Here is a 15,944-nt window from a genome sequence, read left to right as displayed (position 1 = left end):
TTCTTCCATTAGTTCATTTGTGAGGTCAGGCACTGATGTTGGAAAAGAAGGCCTGGGGCTCACAGTCTCTACTCTAATTCATCCCAAAGGTGTTCTATCAGGTTGAGGTCAGGACTCTGTGTAGGCCAATCAAGTTGCTCCACCCCAAACTCACTCATCCATGTCTTTATGTTTGAGTTTGGGGTGGAGAAACTTGACTGGCCTACACAGAGTAGTGTGCTAAGTACATTCTTCCTTAATCTTAAATGCTTGTTGTACTTCTTATACTAAGCTGTGTCAGGACCCTATGTTTGTGCACTGGTGCCCCAAACTGTTCCCACAAAGTTGGGAGCAGGAAATTGTCCAAAATGTCTTGGTATGGTAATGCCTTAAAGGGCTTGTAAACCCTCATGTTTTTTCCACCTTAATGCATTCTATGCATTGAGGTGAAAACCTTCTATAGTGCAGTACCACCCCAGACCCACCCCCTTTTACTCACCGGAGCCCGGTCTTTCCAACACAGAGAATGAGCACACTCGCTCCAGCCAGTGTCTCGGGTCTTAAATGGATAGATTGATAGCAGCTCAGCCATTGGCTCCCGCTGCTGTCAATCAAATCCAATAATGTGGGAGCCGGGAGGTGGGGCCGAGTCCTGCTGTCTGTGTCAATAGATGCAGTAGCAGGACGCAGAAGCGCTCCCACACAAGTGCCCCGGGGGGGAGGAGCCAGGAGCTGAGGGACCCCAGAAAAGGTGGATCGGGGACACTCTGTGCAAAACCAACTGCACAGAGAAGGTAAGAATGACATGTTTGTTATTAAAAAAAAATAGGTTTAGTTATCCTTTAGGAGTTCCCTTCACTGGAAATAAGGGGCCAAGCACAACGCCTGAAAAACAACCCCACACCATAATCCCCCCTCCACCAAATGATTTTGACCAGTGCATAAAGCAAGGTCCATAAAGACATGGATGAGCGAGTTTTGGGTGGAGGAACTTGATTGGCCTACGCAGGGTGGTGCACTAGGTGTGTTTAGCCCATTCATTTCACAGTTTTTTTTCCCAGGTGAAAAAGCGCTCAGAAAAGGCGGGCAAATGCCAAGTGTGCATGAGGCTTCAATCTGCCCTAAAAGTATAAAATGTATACCAACAATTTCTTCCTTATTGTTGAATGCTTGTTGTACTTCTTAAAGTAAGCTATATCTTGGACTTCACTGCACTGGCTCTCACAGAATACCCAGTTTTACTGCTGCCTGCAGTGTCACTGATACTTTTTACTATAATGACCCTAATAAAATTCATGTTTTCCTCTACTATAAATCAAAACCCTATGTTGCATTTGCAATGTGAAGTGCTTATACCCAATAAAAAAAATGTAATTTCTTAATTGGGATGAGTCCCACATCATAAAGAAGCTCTAGGACTAGTTAGAGATGCAGGATGTTCTCTCTCCATATACCAGGGGTGTCCAAACTTTTTTCAAAGAGGGCCAGATTCGATGAAGTGAACATGTGTGAGGGCCGACCATTTTGCCTGACATTCTTTGAACCATTAAAATTCGGTCATTCGAGCACTCATACCTGGCCCAACAAAAATTCTTGTGCCTTTGTCGCGCTCGTTTGCCCGACACACAGACGAATGCTCTGTTCTTTAGGGGTACCGTTAAGTCTTAATGGTACCCCACACATTGGAAACATGGGGTGCTTTTGGTGCAGCGCAATTAAAAAAAAAAAAAAGCTCTGGGACTTCTTTCCTTGCATTTTTGTGGGTATGGAAGCCCATTGAAATGCATGGGCTGCCCTACACACAGCATGCAGCCATGCAGATGTGAGCCAAGGGCTTATTGGAGGGGCAGTAAAACTACATGGTTAAGCTGTTTTTACCACCCCCAACTTCTCCCCCTTTAGCTGCAGAGGGAGCAGCTGGGGGTGTACACATGCTGTGGCTGCAGCTGGAGGTATGCTCAGGGTGAATGGGCCTGCACTGCAACTACCCCGCAACTGTGTAGACTGCACAGTTGCGGTATAGTGATGCTACATTTACGGGCTTAAAACAGGTGGTGAGGAGGCAACATAATGCCTCTTTACCACCTTTCAAATGCCTCTGAAAAGCGATCTGTATATGGATTGCTTTTCAGAGGAGCAGCAATCCTGGCTGCTATCACACACACAAGCACCACAAAAGCAGTTCTGATGGTACAAGAATGGGGGGGGGGGGTCTGGATTAAAAGTAACACACATGCATACACATACACACAGACATACACACATACAGACACATGCATACACATACAGACACATTCATATACTTACATACATACAGACACATGCACACACACACATACAGACACATGCACACACGTACATACATACATACATACAGGCACATACATACATACATACAGACATACACGCACATACATACACGCACATACAGACATACATACACACACACACACACACACACACACACATACATGCACACAGATACATACAGACACACATGCTGCACACACATACAGACACACATACATGCACACACATACAGACAGACATACACGCACATACATACAGACACACATGCACATGCGCATACATACAGACATACATGGACACACACACACATGCAATCATACATGCACAGACACACACACACATGCACACACACACACAGACACACATGCACATACAGACACACATACACACACATACATACAGACAGACATGCACACACACACACATATAGACACACATGCACACACATGCACAGACACACATACATACAGACACACATACATACAGATACACATGCACACACACACATACACACATGCACACATACATACATACATACAGACACACATGCACACACATGCATACAGACAGACATGCACACACATACATACATACATACATACATACATACAGACATGCACACACACACACACACATACAGACAGACATGCACACACACACACATACAGACAGACATGCACACACACACATACAGACACACATGCACACATACACATACAGACACACATGCACATACATACAGACACACATGCACATACATACAGACAGACATGCACACATATACATACAGACACACATGCACACATACAGACACACATGCACACACATACATACATACAGGCACACATGCACACACACACACATACACATAAATAAAGCCTTTTTAAAACGAATCTAGCTTGTAGTACAGTACCTTTCCATTCCATTTCCTCATTCAGCCGGGTACTGCACTGTAGGGGGAAGCAGAGAGCACAGCACACTCCTCTGCACTTTACTTTCACTTTTGAAGCCGACGGAGCTTCTCACAGTGCCGGGGATCGGCTCATTTGACAGCCCTGATCCCGCAGCACACCAGGCGGGCCGTTCAAAACCGGACTGCGGGCCGCGATTGGCCCGCGGGCCGGACTTTGGACATGCCTGCCATATACTGTATGATTCCCCCAGACCAACCCTGAAAAAGCATTGCTTTACTACCTTCACAAATGTTCATAAATATTATGAAGGAAAGGCACTAGAAACTACATTTTCACACCTAAAAAGTTGGGCAGAGGACAAAAACCTATCTAGTATTATGAATCTCATAAGGTATAACACAGATTTTAAGAAAAGTCCAACAAATCATCCCCAAATCCTAAAAAGTGGACTTTACTCATCCACAAGCTAGATCTTGGGCATACTGTGAATCTGGAAATTATTCACCGCGCTTCACTTTTTCCACAATTTTTTATGTTACAGCCTTATTCCAAAATGGATTGAATTCATTATTTTTCTCAGAATTCTACTAACAATACCCCATAATGACAACGTAAAAGAAGTTTGTTTGAAATCCTTACAAATTTATAAAAAAAAAGTATTTACACCCTTTTCTCAATACTTTGTTGAAGCCCCTTTGGCACCAATTACAGCCTCAAGTCTTTTTGAGTATGATGCTACAAGCTTGGCACATCTATTTTTGGGCAGTTTCTCCCATTCTTCTTTGCAGGACCTCTCAAGCTCCATCAGGTTGGATGGGGAGCATCTGTGCACAGCCATTTTCAGATCTCTCCAGAGATGTTCTCTCGGGCTCTAGCTATGCCCCTCAAGGACATTCACAGAGTTGTCCCATAGCCACTCCTTTGTTACCTTGGCTGTGGGTTTAGGGTTGTTGTCCTGTTGGAAGATGAGCCTTTGCCCCAGTCTGATTTCCAGAGTACTCTGGAGAAGGTTTCCTTTAAAGATGTCTCTGTATTTTGCTGCATTCATTTCATTTAGTCTCCTAGTTCCTGCCGCTGAAAAACATCCCCACAGCATGATGCTGCCACCACCATGCTTAACTGTAGGGATAGTTTTGGCCAGGTGATGAGCCGTGCCTGCTTTCCTCCAGACATGACACTTGCCATTCAGGCCAAACAGTTCAATCTTTGTTTCATCAGACCAAAGAATTTTGTTTCTCATGGTCTGAGAGGCGCCTTTTGCAAACTCCAGGCAGGCAACCATATGCCTTTTACTGAGGAGTGGCTTCCATCTGGCCACACTACCATACAGACCTGATTGGTGGAGTGCTGCAGAGATGGTTGTTCTTCTGGAAAGTTCTCCTCTCTCCACAGAGAAACTTTTGAGCTCTGTCAGAGTGACCATTGGGTTCTTGGTCACCTCCCTAAGGCCCTTCTCCTCCAATTGCTCAGTTTGGCCATGTTGCCTGCTTTAGGAAGAGTCCTGGTGGTTTCAAATTTCTTCCATTTACAGATGATGGAGGCCACTGTGCTCATTGGGACCTTCAATGCTGCAGACATTTTTCTGTACCCTTCCTCAAATCTGTGCCTCGATACAATCCTGTCTTTAAGTCTACATACAATTCCTTGAACTTCATGGCTTGGTTTGTGCACTGTTAACTGTTATATAGACGGGTGTGTGCCTTTCCAAATCATGTCCAATCAACTGAATTTACCACAGGTGGACTCCAATGAAGTTGTAGAAACATCTCAGGGATGATCAGTGGAAACAGGATGCCCCTGACCTCAATTTTGAGCGTCATGGCAAAGGCTGTGACAATGGGATTTTTTTGTTTTCTAGTTCTAACAAACTTGCAAAGATTTCGAGCAAACTTCTTTCACATTGCCATTATGGGGTATTGTTTGTAGAATTTTGAGGAAAATAATGAATTTAATTATTTAATTCATTTTGGAATAAGACCGTAACATAACAAAATGTGGACAAAGTGAAGCACTTTGAATACTTTCCGGATGCACTGTATGCTCTTGCAGGAACTTGGCATACAGGGCTCACTAGTGCAGGATTAGTCCCCATTCATACCTGAGTGATTTGAAGCTTCATCAGAAGTGTTTCAATACTTGACAATGGGATTTCCATTATTTTTGCTTGTGACCATTCATGCCTGAGCTTAGTGTAGCTTGAAGCTCAGTGCTTGAAAAGGTACACAGGCTTCTTTTTGGGGCAGAGTTGCGCATTTTGGTCCCAAAAAGCATCAATGAGTGCGCCTGAAATATGTATTAAAAAAAAACTGGAATTTTTGTTTGTTTTTCTGCCTATTATCTAGCTTTCTATTGGCTGAAAGTAATGAAAAACAAAGTTCAAACCTGAAATGCATGCAAGAAGCTCAAAAACAGATGTAAAAAAAGACAACAAACAAAAACTCCCCTGAAAAACAACCAAGCTTGCTCAGTTCACATGTGAATGGAGGCTAAAGTTGCCATGAAAAAACTGCCTGCAAGTGAATGCAACATCGGTACATTGGTCCTTTGGTAAATAAACATTCTGCTTGACACTTAGTCAGAGGGATTCATGAAACTAACCAACAGCCCATTGCTGCATGGTATTTTGAAATATGTCATCACTGGTATGACATGCAATGTGATAATATATGACTGTTTCCGTTTTCTTTGTTTTAAACCTATTTTGGTATTCAACCTGAGTTTTCTCAGACAGACAAATGTCTTTGACCACAAGTTAATACTGCTATATTTTTATTCATGATATATCTTTGAAGTTAGTTTTCCAATGGACAGCAAGATGATACACATCGGGAATCATCAAAATAACAAATACTGTTGCCTTTGCTTTGCCTTGTTGAACAGAGCGCTGTCTCTATCTCTTGTTTTATCAAAGTCATTTTGATATTTAATATCATAATGAGCATTTCTTATGTATGCTACTAACCAGCAGGGGTAGCTATACACTGTTTTCCACATGTACCTGACTATTAACAGCTGCTTTATTGCATAAAAGAAAGATGTTCACTAGGCTCAGTAGTTCAAGCTCCAGTTTAGGTACATAACAGGACAAGCAGTTCTTTGACCCTTTGCTCTCCACTCTTTTCTTTTACAAAAGGGTTTTATTTAAAAAATAATTTGATCGGACATATTAGGTAAAAGATGAAATGGTTACATTAAGGAAAAATCCCTACTAAGGGATAAAACAAACATTTTTTATAGCTTCCAAATTCAACTTATCGTAGTAACTTAAATCCCTGGTTGAGAGGTCTTGAGATTCCGGGTTGTATCACGTGATGAAGCAGAGACACCCGGGCATAATGTTGGGGATCGCAAAACAGTTAGCTACTTCCCTACCGCTGTGTAGTCATATGACGCCCGCAGGAACCCCCTGTCCCTCCGGGCGGGGCATCATATGATGTCCTGGGATTCCCTGCATTCTGGAGAGCGTGCGTGCCCGCTGCATCACTTGGGACCCGATGCGTGTGGTAATTATAGACATTATCCTCCTAATCCTGATAATCATTCTTGGAAACCTGTACCTTATAGGGGGAGAGGACAAAGAGGGAGGGGAAATTACCCTGGTCGGAAAGCTCTGGTTCCCCTTAATAATGGTTATGCCCCTCTGCAGGTCTATTATGAAGAGCAACCATTCAGTCAGGATTTTTTAGAACAGGAGAGGATCCCTTGGAGTGAACCTCCTCCACTCACCCCCAAGTGGGAGGCAGAGAGGAGGGATTATTGGGCCCCCCAAGGGCAAGCTACAAACGGTCAGACCAGTTTAAAAAGAAAAAGCAGAGAGAATGCCGGGGGGGGGAGACGGGTCCAAAAGACAAAGACCCCAGTAGGCACTGGGATTTATAATCTCAGTGGCGTTCCACTTACAGAGGAGGAAATTAAGGTCCTAGATAAGGGCCTTAAATTCACTCCTATCCATAACCTTAACAAATTCCAGACTTATGTTAATGTGCAGAAATTTGTCCGGAACCTGAATATGAAAAAATATTTTCTTTCTAACCCGATACAGCGGAATGCTACTCAGTCAAATTTTACACATTCTAGTCCGCGGAACAAATCTATTTTCAATCCTCAATGTAGTGATAACAAGCTTCTGGAGGTATTTAGAAATATGGTATGCAATGATCTAGATAAGTTGAAAATGAAAAAAGTCAGAGATTCGCAGTATATTAAAAAGGGTATTTCCTTATTGGATTGAAGGAACGACATACTGATTCATCCAGCTGATAAGGGGGGCTGGTGGTACTGAGTAAATCATACTACCATACAGAAATCACTTAACTGTTGAGTGATCATGAAACATATAAATTGCTCAACCGTAATCCTATATTGAATTTTAAAAATTAATTGCATTCTTTAATTCAAGATGGTAAACAAAGGGGGATTTTGAATCCCAATGAATCATCTTATTTAGATCCTCTTTATTGCAGGACTACTATAATTTATTTTTGACCAAAAATACACAAAAATTCTGACTTGCCCCCAGGCCGTCAAATTGTTAACGGTATAGACTCCGTAACCTCTAGTTTGGGAGAATATCTCGAATTTTTTCTGCAGCCATTGGTTGTGAAGACTAAGGCCTATTTGCGAGATACCAAACAGATAATTCAAATCTTGGGGACCTTGCAGTGTGCCTCATCTAGTGTATTAATAACAGCTGATGGGAGCTCTTCGTACATGATAATAGATCACGATGAAGCACTGTCTTCAGTAGAATGGGCATTTTCAGCTACTGATTTTCCTAATGAGCATATTGCATTCCTATTGGAAAGCTTGAAGTTCTGTTTGCTTAATAATTATTTTTGGTATAATGGTGAATATTTTTTACAAACAAGAGGTGTGGCAATGGGTGCGCATTTTGCTCCCAGTGTGGCCAATCTATTTATGGTCCACTAGGAGGAAGAAGTTATATTTCAAGATTGCCCACCCCAGTTACTGTGTTATAAGCGGTATATTGATGACTTAATAATGATCTGGGAAGGTGATATGTCCAGTCTGCAGATTTTTATGGATAGGCTTAATAACAACAACAAAAATATACAGCTTACGTGGAACAGAGACCATCAGTAGATTATGTTTTTGGACCTTGAAGTTTTCAAGAAAGAAGACCACTTTTTCACCAGGAATCATTTCAAGGCCACTGACAGCAATGCATTTCTTCCTTAAATAGCTGTCATCATAGGTCATGGCTGTGTAATATTCCAAGGGGCCAATTTATTAGACTCCGACGTAATTGCACGTTGGAGGAGGAGTTTGTATCACAGTCCCAAATCTTAGCCAATCGTTTTAACCAAACACAATCTACCATCAATGCGGAAATCGAGAACGTTAGACTTATAGATAGAAAGTCTATTGTGGCTGATAAAATTACCAATGTCGGAACTACCGACACCTCCTCAGGTTTTAAAGTTGTGATGGACTATAGTATCCAACACAAGAAAATGGAGAGAATTATAGCCAAATATTGGCCCATTTTGAAGTCTGACAGGATCCTAGGACCTGTTCTTCCAGATCGGTCTGCATTTATATACCATAAAGCGCCCTCCCTTCGTGATTGTTTGGCACCTGGTGTTTTTGCCCCACCTAAAATTGCAGACAATAAATTATTACATTTTTCGTCTGGCTTTTATGGTTGTGGGAGGTGTGCCACATGTAAAAATGCTAGCAAAAATATGAAGAGACGGAAGGACTTCGGGGCCACTGTTACAGGTAAACAGTACAAAATCGAAAGTTTAATTACCTGTGCCTCTGAAGGAGTAGTATATATGCTTGAATGCGACTGTGAGCTACAATACATAGGCCGCACATCCAGAGCATTACATGTAAGGGTGGGAGAGCATATTAGTAATATAAAAAGGGGTCTCAAGACCCATAGTGTATCGCGGCATTTTAGGATGTGTCACAATGGGGACCCCAAATGTATGAAATTTTGGCGCATTGAAAAAGTCCCTGGGCATTGGAGAGGTGGCCACTATATCCGTCAGTTGAGTCGCAGAGAATCGTATTGGATTTTTGAAACTAAAGTTATGACTCCTGCTGGAATGAACGTTGATTTTGATCTTAATTGTTTTATTTCTAATAGATGATTTTTTAATATATTTTTTTAATATGTTTTATTATTATTTTTTGTACGTGTTTGATAATCATTATGTACCTATGTGAGGGTTGCGGGCTGACGTCTTATACTTTAGTGTAATTTGATTTTATAGTCTAGAGTAATCTCCCTTTAAGTGAGATGTTTTTGTCTCCTATATATCTTTTAAGCGTTTTAGCTCCTCTCTTATATATTACGTTTTAACTGATCATTAATGTAATATTAATTACTCTAAAGAATTGACAAGGGTTATTGTTTTGGTGTTTATATTTTATACTTTTATATTTTATATGTTACCCTTGTCACCAGTATATGCAATTGGAGCCAATAGCGGTGATTAGGCCGTGGATTCCGGGTTCACTGATAGGCAGACTGTGGGTTTCTATGGTTATTTATACACATTTGCGGGCCGTCTGCGTACACCCTTCCCTGCACTGAGGAAGTCCCGCCTACGGACGTAACGCGTACGAGGGGTCAGGTGTCGCGCACAACGTTACCCGCAGCCATCACATAGGATTGATACATATTGTTGTCTGAAAGCCTAGCACTCGGCTTGAGTGCGATATTTTGTAAGTACAATTCTGTTCGTTTTTTAATTATTAAAAATGCAAATCAGAGAGAATTAGATCGTATGTTCTCTTTTTTACACATGACCTTTTGAAACTTCAGATCCCGATATTTCCATGATACGAGGACCCGCTTGCTTCACCGTTCATTCACATTATAGTGATTGGCAATAGATTGTTGGTCGTAAGATGTGTGGATCCTGCCGATCGTTTACTGCATAGTGACCTTTTAGGTCGAAGGTTGGAGGTGAGAGGCCATCCTTTTATGTAGTGAAGGGATCACTGAATATCAGGTCTATCGATCTACATCTATCCACCTGCACCTTTTCGGATTGTCTTCCATAGATTATGGACATTTAATATATTTTTTGCGCAGCACTGTTTACAAGTTTTAGACGCGATTGCTCATCACAGAGACGGGACATGGATCTGTGTGTGTAAACAGTCCCCTCCCTCTACAGTTAGAATCACTCCCTAGGACACACAGTTAACCCTTTGATCACTCCCTAGTGTTAACCCCTTCCCTGCCTGCCACATTTATACAGTAATCAATGCACTTTATAGCACTGATCAATCCAAAGATATGCAGGTAGGTTAATTGGCTTCTGTCCAAAAAATTGGCCCTAGTATATGAATGGGAACCTTGGATTGTGGGCTCCTTGAGGGTGGGGACCGATGTGAGTGTGCAATGTACAGGGATAAGGACAGTTGTAGACACTCACTCAGGTTGAACTGGATGGACTGGTGTCTTTATTCAACCTTACTAACTATGAAACTATGAAACTGTATGTCACTGGTCCCAAAATAGTGTCAAAGGTGGCCAATATGTCCGCCACAATATTGCAGTCACGATAAAAAATCGCAGATCGCCGCCATTACAAGTAAAAAAAAAAAAATGCCATAATTCTATCCCCTATTTTGTAGACACTATAACTTTTGCACTATTCAATCAATATACGCTTATTGCAATTTTTATTTTTTTTTAACAAAAATATGTAGAAAAATACATATTGGCCTAAACTGAGGAGAAAAATTGTTGTTTTTTTTTAAATTGAGATATTTATTATAGCAAAAAGTAATAAATATTGTGTTTTTTTTCAAAATTGTCGCTCTTTTTTTGTTTATAGCGCAAAAAATAAAAATCGCAGAGGCGATATACTCACCTGTTTCTCCGCTCATCCTCCACCTTTTTTACTCTTTTTTGGATGTTCTGAGGGGGAGAGAAGTGAGGCAGTCTCTCCCCGCCAGTTATCCTCTTCTCACTAGGGTATCACGCTCTACTGCCTGACACCTCTATATCCTATTCTTCTTTCTCTATAATCTGCTGCGCAGAATTATTCTTGTGATATGTTAAGTTTGATGGCATCGACAAATACGTTGTATCCCACAACTCTTATGTGATTTGAGCTGTAAATGCTGTTTTATGTTCAATAAAACTTTAAAACTTAAAAAAAAAAAAAAAAAAAATCGCAGAGGCGATCAAATACCACCAAAAGAAAGCTCTATTTGTGGGGGAAAAAATTATCAAAATTAAATTGGGTGTAATGTTGCATGACTGCACAATTCTCATTCATAGTGTGACAGCGCTGAAAGCTGAAAGTTGGCCTGGGCAGGAAGGGGGTGAAAATGCCCATTATGGAAGTGGTTAAACATATGGGTAAGTATATGATATATTGTTAGAAGGATGTGATCACTGTAAGATCACTGTAACCATCCACACCCAAACCATGCCTCTCCCTACTCTTTTCAAATGGGACCTTCAGAAAGATGTAGCTGAAATCAAACAGTTTCTGCTGCTCTCTCTCTAACATAATTGTTTTCCACCAGTGTTATAGGTGTACTCTCCACTAGTAAATACTTATTTGAAAAACAAAGATTTTATGCAAAAAGCAAAAAAAATTAATAAAACCCAAACCAGAATAGTTTACCTTTAAGTAATTTTGCTGACACTATTCACAAATTACTTTGTCTGGGAATGCATAAAGTAAAAACAAAAATATATATAGTCAAAACTTTTTCCAGCTTTGCAAAAGTATCAGATAACTTCAAAGGCTAGTTGATTATAAAACTAGATAACGGAATATTCTATGGCTTTCTCCCTTGCGTAATTCTGGATGGTATATATAAAAAAAATATCCGTACTGTAATGGCAATGAAAAAAAATAAAACCTAATGCCTGACATTCGTTTTAGAATGGCAATAAAAGATAATGTTACTAGTAAAAGTTGAAGCCGGCTTCTATTATATCTCAGCCTTGCTAGGTTCTTATTGCTCTAGGTTTCGGGAAAGAGGCTGTCCACCGTGGATGCAGTGACCCTGTGGACAATGACACGAAATGATAAATATAAATCCTTATGGGACTTAATGATTTTATTATAAGGAATATTTGTATATATATGTACATATATATATATATATATATATATATATATATATATATATATATATATATATATACAAATATAAATAATATAAATATATATATATATAGATCGTAAGCTCTAACGAGCAGGGCCCTCCGATTCCCCCTGTATTCAATTGTATTATATTGTATTGTCTGCCCCAATGTTGTAAAGCTCTGTGCAAACTGTAAACTGTCGGCACTTTATAAATTTTGTATAATAATAATAATATATATATCTATATATATATATATATATTTTTTTTTTTTTTTTTTCCCTAGCTTAATTATTTAATTCAACAACCATAATGGGGCATGACAAAATGTAGTTTCACCTGCCTTCTCTCAGTACAGATTGTGAGAGTGAGCCTAACTATCTCTGGATGAGATGCAACCACCAGTATATAAAGTTTAAAGTTTTTCTTTTCTAATTTATGTATTTTTTTTTATAGAACAACTAAGATATATGCACAAAAACCAACATTGTAAAAATAAACAGAGTATATTGTGGCAGCGGAGTAGAAGGTCTAAGAGTTATCATAAATTTCAGAGAGGGAAATACTTTGCATTTGCTAGTAATTCCCCACAATAAACCTGACCTGCTATTTAGCCAAATTAACTGGCCACGGAAAGTGGATAAACTCTGACCCCTTGCATATTACATCAACTTCGGCAGCAGAATATTCTGCAGGCGCGCTTTAAGATACGAAGTCTACAGTAAAATAGCAGAAGGTTGGGATAATGCTAGATGAAGATGACGTCTTTAACCCAGTGATCTTCAAATATGTGGTGCTGTCACTATTAACCACTTTCAGACCGGACCATTTTGCTGGTAAATGACCAGAAGTCTTTTTACACTTTGGCACTGCGCTGCTTTAACTGGTAATTGCGCGGTCATGCAATGTTGTACCCAAACAAAATTTGCGTCCTTTTCTTCCCACAAATAGAGCTTTCTTTTGATGGTATTTGATTGCCTCTACGATTTTTATTTTTTGCGATATAAACGTAAAAAGACCGCAAATTTTGAAAAAAAATGATATTTTCTACTTTTTGTTATTAGAAAAATCCAATAAACTCAATTTTAGTCATACATTTAGGCCAAAATGTATTCAGCCACATGTCTTTGGTAAAAAAAAAGTCAATAATTGTATATTTATTGGTTTGCGCAAAAGTTGTCACATCTACAAACTAAGGTACGTTTTCTGGAATTTACGCAGCTTTTAGTTTACGACTGCCTATCTCATTTCTTGAGGTGCTAAAATGGCAGGGCAGTACAAAACCCCCCCAAATGACCCCATTTTGGAAAGTAGACCCCCTAAGGAAATTGATAAGAGGCATGTTGAGCCCATTGAATATTTTATTTTTTTGCCTCAAGCGATTGAATAATGACAAAAAAAAAATTTTTTTTTTTTTTTTACACAAAGTTGTCACTAAATGATATATTGCTCACACATGCTATGGGCGTATGTGAAATGACACCCCAAAATAAATTCTGCTGCTTCTCCTGAGTACGGGGATACCACATATGTGGGACTTTTTGGGAGCCTAGCCGCGTACGGGGCCCCGAAAACCAAGCACCGCCTTCAGGCTTTCTAAGGGCGTAAATTTTTGAGTTCACTTCTCACTACCTATTACAGTTTTGAAGGCCATAAAATGCCAAGATGGCACAAAACCCCCACAAATGACCCCATTTTAGAAAGTAGACACCCCAAGCTATTTGCTGAGAGGCATGTTGAGTTCATGGAATATTTTATATTTTGCCACAAGTTGCGGGAAAATTACAAACTTTTTTTTTTTTTTTTTTTTTTTCACAAAGTTGTCACTAAATGATATATTGCTCACACATGCCATGGGCATATGTGAAATGACACCCCAAAATAAATTCTGCTGCTTCTCCTGAGTACGGGGATACCACATATGTGGGACTTTTTGGGAGCCTAGCCGCGTACGGGGCCCCGAAAACCAAGCACCGCCTTCAGGCTTTCTAAGGGCGTAAATATTTGACTTCACTCCTCACTACCTATTACAGTTTTGAAGGCCATAAAATGCCAAGATGGCACAAAGCCCCCACAAATGACCCCATTTTAGAAAGTAGACACCCCAAGCTATTTGCTGAGAGGCATGTTGAGTCCATGGAATATTTTATATTTTGCCACAAGTTGCGGGAAAATTACAAACTTTTTTTTTTTTTTTTTTTTTTCAAAGTTGTCACTAAATGATATATTGCTCACGCATGCCATGGGCATATGTGAAATGACACCCCAAAATAAATTCTGCTGCTTCTCCTGAGTACGGGGATACCACATATATGGGACTTTTTGGGAGCCTAGCCGCGTACGGGGCCCCGAAAACCAAGCACCGCCTTCAGGCTTTCTAAGGGCGTTACAGTTTTGAAGGCCATAAAATGCCAAGATGGCACAAACCCCCCCCAAATGACCCCATTTTGGAAAGTAGACACCCCTAAATTTAGGGGTACACTAGTGAGACTAGGTAATAAATGGCGGGTGCCCTGAAACTATAAAAAAATAACTAACCAACCAGCGTCACCTGTAACAGTTATATGGTGATCACTGGTGAAAGGGTTAACTAGGGGGCAATCAGGGGGCTTTATGCGGTAGTATATGGGGGTCCCTGGCGCTATAAAAAGCTGCGGCGAACCTAAATACCTACCTGCCTAACTAGCGTCACCTGTGACACTAATACGGCGATCAGAAAAATGATCGCTTATTAGGCTGGGTTCACACTGGAGCGATGCGGGAACGCCACGAATGCGCGGCGGGTTCCCGCATCGCATGCCTCCCGGCGGCAGTTCACACTGCCCTATGCGAACTGCTGGGAGTGTCAGTGAAATGTTACTGACACCCCCAGATCAGTTCGCATATCGCAGTGCGATCTGCAAACTCGGATCGCATGGTGTGAACACCCATGCGATCCGATTCTGCTGCGGGCCAAAAAAAGGGTCCCGTGCGAATTTGCGGCGGGTGCGGCGGGTGTGGCGGGTGCGGCGGGTGCAGCGAATGGCTGAACTCGAATCGCACAGAGATCGGATGTGATTTGCACTGCAGTGCGGTGCGAATCACATCCGTTCTCAAACCGCTGCAATCTGAACCCAGCCTTAGTGACACTGGCGACGGGGGGTGATCACGGGGTTAAACCTTTATTGGGGGGGTTAGGGGGGTACCTTAGAACTAAAGGGGGCTAACCCTAACTGCCCTAACAGTTATTAGTCACAAATGACACCCGCCGGGTGATCAGGGGGTTAAACCTTTATTAGGTAATAAATGGCGGGTGCCCTGAAACTATAAAAAAATAACTAACCAACCAGCGTCACCTGTAACAGTTATATGGTGATCACTGGTGAAAGGGTTAACTAGGGGGCAATCAGGGGGCTTTATGCGGTAGTATATGGGGGTCCCTGGCGCTATAAAAAGCTGCGGCGAACCTAAATACCTACCTGCCTAACTAGCGTCACCTGTGACACTAATACGGCGATCAGAAAAATGATCGCTTATTAGGCTGGGTTCACACTGGAGCGATGCGGAAACGCCGCGAATCCGCGGCGGGTTCCCGCATCGCATGCCTCCCGGCGGCAGTTCACACTGCCCTATGCGAACTGCTGGGAGTGTCAGTGAAATGTTACTGACACC

Source organism: Lithobates pipiens, unplaced genomic scaffold (genome assembly GCF_037356315.1).
Source record: "Lithobates pipiens isolate NorthernLeopardFrog02 unplaced genomic scaffold, aLitPip1_a1.2 Scaffold_27, whole genome shotgun sequence".
In the NCBI taxonomy this organism is placed as follows: Eukaryota; Metazoa; Chordata; class Amphibia; order Anura; family Ranidae; genus Lithobates; species Lithobates pipiens.
This window is presented reverse-complemented; position numbering follows the sequence as displayed.